We start from the raw sequence: 14,703 nt of genomic DNA, 5'->3' as shown, positions 1-14,703 counted from the left end.
TGTTTCCACGTGAAAACAACACACAAACAGTGACAATGGCCTATTATGCATAAACACATTCTTTGTGGACAACACAAAGCTACAGTGTGAAGTTAGCTGGCTTTGCTTGAAATTCACAGTGGGTCATATTGTATTAAAACGTCTGCATAGGTCATAGTACATAACTTGCAGATGGCCTATCTACGTGAAAGACTAAAGGTACATTTACACCAAATGCGAACAAGGCGAATGGAAGTGAGTGATTTACATGTTAGAATAGAGCGAAGCAAAACTGCGAAATGACCAAAGCGAAATTTCGCTAGAGTTCAACAATCAGAATTTTCCTGTCAATTCACGTTGCATTAAAGTGCTCCTCATCCATTTATTTAAGCACAAAAATTTATTTTATGTGTCACATATTTAGAGAGTACCATTTGGCTATATTTCTATTAAGCAATAATGAATTTACTGACCTATGATGGCTGCAGTTTGTGTCCCGGAGCGAGATCCGTCCAATAATGCGGGGCAGAAACTCCTCCTACAGGGTCCTGGAAAGACTGAAGTACCGCACTTACTGGCTTCAATGTTTGCAGACTGCTGCTCTTTTGCCAAAATAAAATACCAAATGCTGTGCTCTGTTTTGGGAACCCTGGGAACTCTCATGTGATTGGCTCAGGAACCAGGCAGTAAACACGTGCTACGCTCTGAACCAAAGTAGTTCCAGACCATACCTCTAGCTATGTAAGGTGAAAAACTTGACTAAGACATTGTTTATAGGGAATGTTACATCCAACCTGGGTGACAAATGAGAATGATTTAGGTTGATTTTACAATAAATATGTTAGTTATTGCCCTTTTAAAGTTCAACTCACCCCAAAATAAATCTCTGTTAGACCAGGAAAGCTTACAGCTTTGCCAGGGCCAGGGACAACGCTGTTGTTTTGGGCCCCCACCACCACCGCCACCACACAAAATGGCAATATCTGTGGCCGCGCTTTGGAAATCTTCCAAAAAGCTTTTGTATATTTCATGTTGGATGTGTTCTATGTAAATTAGTGCACTAGTTTGCATTTTCTCTACTAAGAGAACAGCCAGGATGTTAGGCAAAATAGGGCAATTTTTGAGCTGCTGTTTTTCACCCAGTTACTAATTTTTCCCGTCCATTATGGGAGATATAAGTCAAATATTTTAGAAATTCCTGCCCTCTGCATCTGCTGGCAGTTCCTTTACCCTCTCTGAGAAAGGCATTCACGAGGTTCACTAGATCAGAATTATCATTTTAGGTGGCCATAATGAAGCATTGCTGAAATTGAGTGATTTGTCTCTGACCCATTCTACTCTCTGACCAGGCAGCCAGCCCCTCCATCTGTGGTGGGCAAGGAGGAACTCTGGATCTACTGTTAGGGTGGTTAAGCTCTTTGCAACTTTATTTATGTATTCAATCATTTCATTCTTAAAAAGGCTACTTTAATGTGCCTGTATTAGAAATACATTGTAATGCTTTTACTGTGATTTACTAAACTTTCCCTTTTTCTTTGTATTTACTCCAAACCTTTTCTAAAAAAATAAATAAATAAGTAAATAAAAGGCTTACTTTTGTCATATTTTTTTCTAATTCCGTACAAAATATTTTACACGGTAGGCTATATTTTATGACAAACCAAAATACTAAATTTTACAGGTGTATTTATTTATATGGTGCACTATAATTTGATTGGGAAAAATTACAACATGATTCAACAAATCCACCCATAAGTAATTAAACAAGAGCAGACTAAAACTAAAGATGTTTACATGTATAATTCATAGGTCTGTTACCTGGTCATTTGTCTCTCCCTCTATTTGCTTTTTTCCATCTTTGTATTGGGATGTGGGGAGTTCTGAGCCTCGATAAAAAACAAAACAAAAAAACATACTGTATATATATGAATTTGTATATAAAGGTTTTATTAACTCAAATGTTAAATGTTTTTCATACAAACAGTAAAATTTTGAAAAAAATTCCTGGGCCGGGGACAGCTGACCCGTTTGTTCCCCTTCATTAGCGGGTGTGGTCAGACACATGTCCTGGTGGAAGTTGGAATCAGTATTGGCAGCATTGATCGTACTTAGCGTTTGTTACTGCTTTGGATGTTAGCCCATGTTAGCGATGATGCTAATCTCTCTTTACCTCTCACAAACTGCACACAGTCTGAGTTAAGGTGTGTTCACAGCAATAAGGCGATTTATTTTCCTTGGGTGAGTGTGTGCGAGAATGGTCATTTGTCCTGTTTGTGTCTGTGTTTCCCTGCGATAGACTGGCGACATATCCAGGGTTTACCCTGCCTCTCCCCCCATTGACAGCTGGAGATAGGCACCAGCACCCTTCGCGACCCCACAAGGGATAGACGTGTTAGATAATGGATGGATGAATAAAAAACATTTTTGCGCTTAAATAAATGCAAGAAGAAGACCCTTAACAAGACGCAAATAGACAGAAAAGTTCAGATTGTTGAACTCAAGTGGAATTTCGCTTCGCTCTAGATGTGTGTCCGCCACACCTATTCTCAGCCTATTCTACCGCACTGTTCGCATTCTTGCTTCGCTCTATATGCCCAATTTGTGCCGTTTGCAACGTTCAAAACACGCTGTTCACATGGCGGACCTTTACTTCGTTACTGAACGTGCCTTCACATCGGGATAACGTGAATCACTTGCTCCATTCGCCTTGTTACACTACACTTTAAATCAGTGGTCACCAACCTTTTTGAAACTGAGAGCTACCTCATTGGCGTTACGAAGAGAGTCATACAAAGGGCTACCAGTACTGACCTCTGAACTAGAAGATTCAGAGTTCACCTTAAATTTATGTAAAATAAACATATTTTTTATGTTTTGTTATAGATGTTGTCATTTTTAAATCTATGTAAATGCAAATGTGAATAAACAGGATGAGTAACGGAATAAAATAAACTTTTAGATGCACCTCATTGGTGGATTGTGCTTTTTTTTTTAGAACAGTCTCGTGGGCACCACATGTGGTCCTCGGGGGATACTTGGTACCCGCGGGCACCATGTTGGTGATCCCTGCTTTAAATAAACTGAACCCAAATAGCTTTAGCAACAAAATAACAAATCACATTCGCAGAAAGTCAGCATAAGCGTCGGAAAAAAATCGTGTCATTACGTCACTTTTATTAAAAGGCAAGGGTAGTCTTAACTCTGTCCACAGAAAACATCAACAGAACTTTGCCAATCCACATTTTTATTTGTTTCATCTACGTTTCGATAATGTCTTCAATCACAGACATACTGACATGAAGTAAGAAAGGACAGTGAAGAGATTCAGTCTAATCTCTGTTGTCCGCTGTTTCCCCTCAAATGTTTTGCCATGACTAATTTGGTACAAAGATCCTCTCACTCACATCTTTCACAAATGTCTCCGTGCAGAGGCACTCCCACTCTATAATGAGCCTGGGTTTTATTGAGCACAGTTGGCACTGTCTAAACCAGTGATGTCATTCTGATGTATGGGCCAGGAATTTTGTGATCAGCAAGTCTGAAATGAGGAATAATATGGATAAGCATAGTTAGTAGAACAACTGAAGTTATTGTATTATTAAGATAAATTTAGAGGTTACCTCTTTGTTACATGTGATGATGTGTGTGTGTGTTTTTCTGTCATTTAGATAGGACAAAGTGAGAGCTTTGTAGTGTGCCCATATGTTCTCTCAAATTACATCTTGTAAGTCTTAAAATATTGTGACTTTTTGAGGTTTTTATGTAAAGAATGCATTTGGTAAGGGGTTTTTACAGTGAAATAAGCTGTGTTTTTTAACACAAAATAATTTCAGTGATATTTTGTTAGAGGCATATGTGTGTTTGTGTTCAGAAGGGGATTTCACTGGTTCTAGAGCTACTCAGTAAGGTTTGGGGCTTTAGTCATGGGGTTTGCCCATCTGTTCCAGTGAACAGGCCAAGACCCCCGTCACCTCCACCTGCTTCAGCCTCGAGAGTCGACCAGGAATAATTTTATATCAACAAGGAAGCTCGTTTGTGGACACAACATTGGTAGAAAGGTTCCCCAGATAGTTGGGAAACTAGACCGAAAGAAGGTATTAACTAGCTAAATATGGAAACAAAGAATAAAATACAATTTAAGTGCTTAGCTTATGATTTTTTATATTGTTAATCAATACAAATCCACTCTTGCCTCATTCTATCTAGCTAGAACAACATAGAATGAATTACTTTTTCTTTCATTACACCAGAAACTTCGGAAGCAAAGTAAGATATTACCACAATTAACAAATAGACTGAATGTGACATTTTTGTTGTGCCAGTTTCGTTTCTTACCACAACTTAGCAATGAAAACTCTTTATGTTGTTGTACCAGAATACCAGATTTCCATACAGCCAAATATTCTTTATTTTGCAAAGAAAACGTGCCAATTACTTTACATCTGGTATCAAAATTTTGAATGATATTAAACATTTTATTTATCTATGCTGGAACTGTCAAATTAAATGTTATAGTAATCTTGTTCTCAATGAACAAATGTATAAACTGTAGTTAAATTGTGTTAAATGGTCTATAACATGCAATATCAACATTTTCGAGCTTTTAACAATGTTATGATGCTGGTTCATTACCAGTCTATGTAAAACGCTTATTACCTGCCCCCTCCAGGTAGCACCTACCTTGACCGGGCTGCCCCTGCCCATTAAACAACACGCCCAATAAGCGGTGAGGTAAGGCAGAGCGCCATAATTTCTGCTCAAAGTTTGGACGAAGTGGCTCTTTTAGCACCTAATCTGCACAGCGACAACAGCTCCTCTTTTTTTAATACCATGCCCCAGCAGCTATAGGGCGACCCCACATGGGGAGAGGTGATGTCTCAGTGAAGGCAGTCATCTTTCTTCCGGGTTGGAAAATAGCATCATAAAACAACTAATATTTCAAAACAAATGAATACTCCGTAGTGCCAAAGGCAATATTACATCACATATATGCCTAAAGTTGACTTGGGAAGGCTTAAAAAAGCATGACAGAACCGTTTAAATTAAAGGTTTTATGGGAGCCCCCAGATGGGTGGGGGCTTCTGAGCAGTGGCTTAGTTCACTTTTGCCACTATTTTCAACATTTAGCTTTTAAGACAATATTTTTTTTTTTTATTTGTTGAGATGAACCATTTATTTTTGTGACCGATTTATGATCTCTGGCTTCTGTAAACCTTTGACTTTCAGTTGATTCCTCTCTAAGTACAAAATATAGGGAGAAATATGAAGAGCATGCAACGTATTTTGGCAGTATCACACTCTGCGTGAAAGAATAGTCTACTATTTTTAAACTAATAGTTTACTATTTTAAGCTAAGAGAAAAAGATTGCAAGATTTCCAAAAGCCTGCCATTATTTCCAAATCAAGCATTCTCTACGACACACGGATTAAACATCAACCTTCCTGGTAGCTGCTGAAATCCTTGCTCTCACCCTGAGCATGAATGAAGTTCACACTTTCACACCTACATCCCTGTTCTTCAGCTGACTTAATTTTCAACACCTGTTATAGATGGATATTGATAATGTTAGCCTTTACCATGTACTTATGTGAAGAGACATGATTGTACACTCTGCATCTCTGTAGGATGTAGGAATAATTGTTGTTGCCTTAGAGTTTCTGTTTTTGCTTTGTATGCACATAGTTGCAGTCCAATGTATTTGAGGAAACTAGTTAAGGCTCAGATCCTGAGCTGTGTCCGGTTACACATAGATAAGACTGACACACATACAGGGAAACATCCCGATAGAATGAAGTTTAGCGCATAAAAAGAACAGGAAACTGATGTTATGGGCCCCATTCCACCAGATCTCCTAAAGACGGCTTAGCTGTGGTCCAGCGCTGGGGGTAAACAGATTCTCTGTATTGTTCATATTGTGCACTTACTTTGTTGCTTTTATTTGGCCTATTGTGAAGTAAATATTAGAAACCTTAACCTTTTTTCTCCTTTTTGTGTTATTTGGAAAACTGATCCCTCTTGAATAAAGCAACCGGGGAAATACACCCGCTAATTCTGAAAATAGCTGAGAGTTTCTGACCCAGTAACAATGTCCATGCTGAAGAGCGTTGTTGTCACAGTGTGTGGTCACTGAATGTAAAAATATTTTATTTTTTTAGTTACAAACTGGTCACAGGTCAGGGGAGGATAAACTGATAATATGTCAGCTATAGTCAGCAGTAAATTTCTCAGTGCATTGGTAATTGTTTTTTTCTACGCCAAAACAATCTTTGCCAGGATTAGGCCCAAAGTACCCACCCAATAGACTTTATTTGAACCTGAAAACCAGATTTACACTCTCATTCTCATTTGCTTTGGTCTCTGTGTTACAATCAGAGACTTTGTCTTTAATTGGGCATTTGCTGGTTTTATATTAAAATTGATGGTTGATAGTGAGGCAAACCTGAGTGACAAACCAAAAATAAAAAACATTCTGTCTGGACTAGGAAACCAAATAATTGTCTGTCACTCCTTGCCGAAAGGTCATGGCGTGACTCCTAATATGAAAATAATTTACTAATGATGCATTTGTTTATTATGTGTTACTTGAACACATGCACATATAATGCAAAATTAAAGTGACGGTTTTCTTCTTTTAATAGGTGGTTTTCACCAAGGAATCACAAACACGGTCTGTTTAAACTAACACAGCTGCCATGAAACTGGTCATGCTATACTGATGGAGAAAAAGACATCTAATGTATCAAGCTGCTACAGTTCCATTTTGCTTGTTTGAGACTGACTGAGCAGAGGCGTAGTGTTGTATTGGTCAGTTTTTTTTCAAACAGCAGGAAAGAGTGGGAACAGCTCTACTGAAGACAGTGATGAGTTTTTCTGTGCTGGTTTGCTAAGACAGTTTGTATCTTCCATTCTTTCTCTGTACCTTAAAAAGAAGGTGAGCAACAAATTGGCACCATTTGTTGCTTATCCCTACTTCTTTAATTTCTCATCATGAGCACCATCATCCTTCATCCTCATCAGACCTTCATCCCTACCTCAGTCTTCTCTCGTCCCAACCTCTATGGTCACTTCTTTGGTCATACGTCACTCTTCAACCCTCGTTCTTCCTCTTTCCTCTCATCCTTCATTTGTGTAAACTTCTCTCATCCCCACCTCCTTGACCCATCATGGCTACTTCATTCACCCTAAGGCTACTGGAGGACATCAAGATTTATTTTTCTCTCCTTGCTGAATTTTCCTACTGTTCTCCAATTTGCATTGTTTGCTGTTATTTAAACTTTTAACTTTATGTTCTCTCTGTAATTTTTCTCTTCATAGTAGGTACACCTGGTCTGGCGTTCTGTTAGCTGTGACATCATTCAGGGGAGACAGACCATCCGCTATCACCATATAACATAGAAAGGATTCCTGATTTAATGTGTGCTTCTGTGCATTTTTAATATCTCTGCTCTGTCGTCTTTAACCCCCAGTCAGTCGAGGCAGATGACCGTTTACACTGAGCCTGGTTCTGCTGAAGGTTTTTCCTTCCCATTAAAGGGGAGTTTTCCTCTCCACCTTCTCTACATGCTTGCTCAGTATGAGGGATTGCTGCAAAGCCATGGACAATGAAGACGACTCTCCCTGTAGCTCTACGCTTCTCCAGGAGGGAATGCTGCTTGTCGGGACTTTGAAGCAATCAACTGGTTTCCTTAGATAGGAAATGTCAGTGGACAACTGTCCACTGTGGCTCTACGCTCTTTCAGGAGGAGTGAATGCTGCTTGTCAACACTTGATGCAATCTATTAGGTTTCCTTAGACCAATCTGGATGTTTTGATTGAATTTGACTTTGTAAAGTGCCTTGAGATGACGTGTTGTGAATTAACACTATATAAATAAAATTTAACTGAATTGAAATACAATTGAGTTCTTCACACCTACCTCAGCCATTCCTCCTCCTGAGAATAAATGCAAGTTCTGAAAGTCTGGTGTAGTAGCTTTGTTGTTGCTAATGAAATGGGAAACTACACCGCATTCAAAAGGCTATAATGTTCACAGCCTCTTTGCCACTGCCAAGAATAAACCGGAAATGGTCTCACATGCAAAAACATAAAAAAGAAAACTGTAAGCTTATCTTCACTTATCTTTATTCATCTCATGATTTCAGTTTGGAAAGTGCAATTTACCTCCAGATGTTTGTTTGTTTCAGAGAGAAGCCACTCTTAAAAGACGAAAGAAACAATCTGCTCTCACTGTTCAGCTTCTCAGGTCTGGTCAGGCTCTGCCCACCGTTCTGCATTAGCGCTAATGAAATTTGAAATTCAAGAACACGTTTCATTGGATGCAAACTTAACATTCAACCCTGAGTACAAGATGAGTCATGAACATTTGTGGCTGCTCTGCCAGGAAATGTCTTAACCTTTGAGATTAGCTTTGATATTCAGAGCAACATTTGTTAAATAAAAATATTTAAATACTAAATTTGTTTTCAGAGGTGCATGACCTCAATCCTTTGTTCACTCTTGCTCAGGTTACCATGTATTAATACATTATAGCAAATAGATCAAATGTCTTTGTCAAATTTGCACATCTGGAGACCAAAGCTTTTGCCCATTCTTCTGTACTGATAAGTTCAAACTCTGTTATTCTGACTGGAGAGCATCCGTGAATGTCAGTTTTGAAGTCTTCCAACAAATTCTCACTTAGATTCAAGTCTGGACTTTGACTAGGCCACTCTAGTACATAGTAATGATTTCATCTAAACTATCCCATTGTGGCTCTGGCTGTTGTTGTCCTTCTGCAAGGTGACCCTCCACCCCAGTATTGAGTCTTTTAAATCCACAAAAAGGTTTTTAGAGAAGAATTTCCCTGCGTTTCACATCCATATTCCCATCCACTCAGACCAACTTCTCTGTGCCATCTGAAGAAAAATATTCCCAACGTGTTCCTGTTGGACTATGGAGACAGTTTGTTCTGACGGATCCAGTGCTGTTTTGTTTTGTGGACATAGATTTTAGGTGTGCGTGTCTGTGTTCAGGCTGTTGGTGGTTGTGTGGTGTATTCTTACCTTTCTCCAGCAGGATGTGACCGGTAAACAGCCACACAGGCGTTCATCATCTCCACCTGATTAGAGGTGCATTTAAAGGAGCAATAAGTGAAATTTCATTATATCAGATAAAAAGAACCAAAAGTTTTGTGAAGAACTAAAGGTATCTTTTTAGATGGGCTATGGTGTGATGTCACACACCATCTCTCCATGTTGTTCTCAAGTCTGTTTACATGCCTGTACGTGTATGTGAACAGCTGCCACTCAGGGCTTATCAGCTCCCTGCCACCGCCGAAGAGTGCTGTGTAACACAAAATGGCAAAGAGCATGCCCAGCAGATCAAAACGTTCTCTTTCTAATAGCATTTTAAAGTTATGAGTTAGTTATTTCTTCACCTCCCAAAGGTGATCCTGTTTTGATGTGTATTTATCTTTTGCAAATATGTGCAAATGAGGCCATGGGTAAGAAGGGGAGGGGAAACGGGTGCCAGGTTGCAGTTAGAGTTGAGGTAGAGTGAGGCGGGGCTTGTTACGCATCTTGTTTTAGTTTGCAGACAGTACTCAAGCCCCGCCTAGTGGTGAAAATTAGCTTATTGCTCCTTTCAGGACCCAGAAGACGGCAGGAAGGCGTCAGAGCATTAGCTCTCCCTGAGCGGTACCTGACCAAACCTTTGCTCCTTGTTACTCCAGGTTCCCGGTTCCCCGTCTAACCTACTTGTCTCTTGTCCACATACCGCTACCACCTGGAACCTTGCCTGAGTCGTTCTCATCATTTCCTCCTCCTGGCTACCTTCGCTCATCGGATTCCGCTGTGTCCTGAGTCCTTCGCCTGACCACTGTACCCTGTCCATCAATCTCCAACATCAAGCCATCACCACGTTCCAACAGTCTGGCAGGCACAGCCTGTAGTTTCCAGTTGTTCCTCATGGACTCCACTATTCATCAAACCCACAAGTCAGCCTCTGCTCCATCATCTAACCACCCTGCTTGCTGTTTGTGCTCATCACTGTCCATTTATCATTTACTGCCCGTGACCAGAGCCCTCGTCCAGTTCCCAGTTCCAGCCCCCCCCCTCCCATCTATCAAATGATAGACTGAATCATGTTCTATGGCATGTTTGGTGTCTAGCACATTGTTTTTTTTACTATAACCCTGCTTTAAAATTCTCTGCCATGTTACCCCTGACCCTCCTGGTATATTCCACACATGGTGTGATCATAGATGTTCTCTAACAAACATCTCAGGCCTTGACAATACAGCTGGATGTTTACTCAGAATCATACACATTTGGATTCTGTTTATTAATTTAGTGACTTCTGAAGGGAATTTGTTTTCACTGGTATTTAGGGGTATAGGGGACTGACTATAAATGCACACCAGACTTTGTGAAACGTTATTTTCAGAAATTTAGAACACCATGTATCATTTTCCTTTCTTTTCACAATTATGTGGTACTTCGAGTAGGTCTACAGCTTAAAATTTCAATAAAACACTTTGAGGTTTGGGGTGGTAATGTGACAAAATGTGGAAAAAGTTCAAGGACTACGAAAGCACTGTAAGCCTGAGTTGAAAAATAACAATGGTGATTTTTTGTTGTTGTTGTTGTTGTCGCTGCATTTGTTGTGTTGAGGGGGTTGAGCAGTAATCCACCCAATCTGAGGTGTGTTCTGCAGCCAAACTCTCACTCTGGTTCTCTGCACTTCCCCACGCACGTCTTTGTCAGACACAAGCACATGTGCTCTCCTGCATCGCATGCACCTGTTCCCCTGAAAAGATCACACAGTTCTCCTTCAAACAGAGTGCAACAGCATGACGGCTCTCCACCTCTGCATGGGAACCGTGTCTGTTTCTGTGTGTGGGTGAGTTCATGATCACTTAGAAGAGGGAGGAGACCATTAAACACTTGCTATTTAACTCAATCCTTTGCCCTTCGACCAATCTTTGTCCACTCTTCAAACCCTTGTCGCCCTCCCATCATCTCACCCTAACCCCCACCCCCTACCCTGTTGGCTTAAATGTCACCCCTAACATTGACATGGTTTGGGTCATTTCATCTGATGGGATCTCCTGGGAGAAATTAGCATGTGCAAAAGAAAAGTCCACAACTTTTAAAAGCACAGTGTTTCCAATTTGCTGCCACATGTTTCACATTAGCCACGTATTTTAAAAGGTCACGGACTGGGCACGGCGCCCGAGGGGGGAGCCCCTGTGATGGAGCGAGAGAGAGTGCAAGAAGCAAGTTAGTTTAATTGTAGTCCGCAGCTGTGATCATAATTATTTAAGCGTTTTGTTCAACCTATATGTAAACGTATGCACAGAAAGCATAACTGTTCCAGCAAATTATTGTTTCCTCTGTGCAAAGGTTTACCAGAAATAGCGCAGTGCCTTGCAAAAGCAAATAAGTTTCAGGCCATTTTAAAAAAAAGAAAAACCTGAAGCATCAAAATTATTTCTCTCAACCCCTATTTAGGTTTCGTCTCTGGTTTCTAAACATAAAAGGAAATTAATTAGCACTGTATTTTTTTTAGAAGTGGTAAATAACAATCACAAATTGTTTGCAACATAACCAAAGAAGATCATGTATAATTGTGAAATGGGAGAAAAATCATACATATTTTTAAAAATGTTTTATTCACAAATAAAAATCATGAGAAGTGTGGCGTGCACTTGTTTAATTCAGCCCCTTTTACTCTAAGACACATAAACAGGAAATATAATCATTAAGAACACAGCAGGCAGGTTGTTCTGGACGCAGTTTGCTGCAAATTATGTGACAGAAGAGGCTCTGGTCAGATAAGTCAACATTGAGCCTGAAATGCCATGTGGTTTGGAAAACACCTTGCCCATGATGAAATGGGGTGGTGGCAGCATCATGATGTGGGGATTATTTTCTTCAGCAGGGACAGGGAAACTGGTCAAGGATGGAACTAAACACAGGGCAACCCCAAAGATCTGTTTGAGGCAAAAAAAGACTTGAGACTGGTGTGGAGGTTTGTCTTCCAGGGGAAAAACTACCCTAAGCATGCAGACAGAACTAAAATCGAATGTCTCAGAGAAAAGCACATTTGTGTGGTAGAAGGACTCAGTCAGAACAAAGACCTATATATCAGAGAACAATTGTGACGGGGAACTGCAAATACAAGGAGGAATGTATCTAAACAGTTTGAAATGGCCTAAAATTGGATTACATTAAGATAAATAAAAATATATTTTTTCCCTAGGCCTGAATGTATAACTCTGCTGTCTGTCTTCTGTCAGAAACCTTAAACACTAATATTAGCCACTTGTGTTTCTACAGATTAATTTCATTTGTTCTGAGGCCAAATTACATCCTTATCGCATCTGCTGTGTGTTTGTCTTGTTTACATCACGACTCAGTCTTGGGTGAGGCCTCTCAAATGTGTGTGTGTGTACATGCCTATGTACACACACACACACACACACACACACACACACACACACACACACACACACACACACACACTGCGTGTATGTGTAAGCGCAAGCATGTTGACTTGCCAGCTTGTGCGTGTGTGTGTGCGTGTGTGTGTGTGCAACCAAGCCTAAAAGCATTTAAGCGGGAATGGGAGAGGATCTGGAATCCTAGGATGACATCATTATCCATGATGTCATTTCTGCAGGGTGACTTTGACACATGTGATCGCTCGGGTGAGGTCACACGTTCACTCTTTGCCCCCGTGTAATTGACAACGAAGCGGCAGGTCACCGCTCTCGATTGGGCCGCGTCAAATTTAGCCGCAAATTTGGCAGCCGGAAATAACAGAGTAACAATGTGTTAATGGTCTGTTGATTTAAAGGGCTATCACCAGCGCATGCCGAGTTTCCAAGAAGGATTTAAATAAAACACCTGGACTGAGACGTGAATTTGACATTTGTTTGTCGCTGAATTTAACGTGTGATTTTTAATAACAATCATCTCTATTTGTCATTGCAACTTTAAATGCTCCAATGAAATGTGTCGTCTGCATTTAACCCATTCTTCGGGGAGCTGTGGGCTCTCCCTGTGGGGCGTCCTGGGTACATTCTGGGGCTAAGGGACTCAGAGTGGCAGTCTGTAGGGTTCTGTAAGTGCTCTGCTGGCCACCACTCCTTGGCAGCAGCTTGTCCTGATTGTTACGCTGCTCATAGTGAACAAGTGAGAAATTCTCCCCCACCTCTGAAAATATATATTATTTAATGTATGTATCTGTATCTATATTTGACCAGTGATTTTTCTTGAAACCCATGATCCTGTTATCTAGATTGTCCTTGTGTAAGATGAATGTCAGAAATTTAAAACATTAATTCCTCAACTTCTTCTCAAATGAGCAGCTGGATTTTTGAGACTTAGATCACAACAGGGTTTCTCAGCAGCACGATGATCTCAAGCGCTCACTAAAACTGGTTTTGGAATAGATAATCGGGCTAACATTAACCAAATGTATCGGCCCCGACCTCAGCTCTATTGGCAATGTCTGTATTTGTGGAAAACATACTATTTAAATAAACTCCACCTATTTCGCCGAGAGGAGAAGGTAAATATCCATTTATGTACATAATTTTGAGCTTGTGCAGATAAGAGACAATGCAGAATAAATTCAAACTTGTACACCTAATTCTTTTTAATGTTGTCATGTTGTATTGTCAGTCATTCCAACCAATAAAAAGCCCCAAATTTTTCATTAATACTGTGAAAAATTTTAAATTCTGTACACATTATTATGTTGTCTATGCTGGGATCCTGCTTTGATTATCCAGTGAAACTTCTCACAGCGATAACCACCAAATACGACCGAACACTCAGTTCCCTACAGCCATGTGTAAAACCCTGGGATGTTTGCTCAGACCACAGGGGAGTATATTTGGAAATAGCTCCAACCGGCACTCTTTCTAACAGACCACGTTACTCATCTGGCGAGTGCTTTTTGTATTGTGTGAGGCAGAATGTGTCAACGGAACATGATTCAGATTCATGCACAACCTCTTAACTCACGCTTTCCAAATGAAGAGTACCTGTGGGTCATTTTCGTCGAGAATTTTTTTTCTAGCAAATTATGTAGCCTATATTCGTCAATTTATCAAAACGTGAACGCAACGCCCCCCCCCCCCCCCACACACACACACACACACACACAGGCACACATGGATGGCTTGAGGCTGGCCATCTATTCTCATTAGGACCCAGTTGCAGTGGGCTGACGGTAAACTGAGCGTGTGCCAAAGTCATAAACCTACACACCCTTTCCAGCCATTACCTCATGATTATGATATCACACCCGTGTCTCACGGTGATGACATCACACCCCGAGATTCACTGTCTGGCTTTTTCTACATGCCAAGACCCTCATCCCTGAAAAGCCAAGGACAAAATGCAGACTGCGAGACCGGAGTCTGGAGAATAATAGCAAAGAAGGGAAAGTGTCTGGTTTCACTATCATTGCCCCGTTCGCACGAGATGATAATGGTCTGGACAAGAAAGCACTTACTGTATAGGAAAATTCCTGACATCATATGATTATTTGGACTCTCTGATCAGGATTCATGAATAGTACCCAGTCTTTTTATGGCAGCATTTGCTGACATTCACCATTTCATGAAAAGGTTGATCAATCATGGGTAAAATATCACCGGGTTTATTGACTGTGTGCCTTAAAAGTGAGTGCCGCTCCAGCATGACGTCGTTCAGAGCAAGCCTTAGCAGTTT

The sequence above is a fragment of the Fundulus heteroclitus genome, chromosome 7, assembly GCF_011125445.2.
Source record: "Fundulus heteroclitus isolate FHET01 chromosome 7, MU-UCD_Fhet_4.1, whole genome shotgun sequence".
NCBI lineage: Eukaryota > Metazoa > Chordata > Actinopteri > Cyprinodontiformes > Fundulidae > Fundulus > Fundulus heteroclitus.
The sequence above is the reverse complement of the archived record's forward strand: the minus strand, read 5'-3'. Positions refer to the sequence as shown.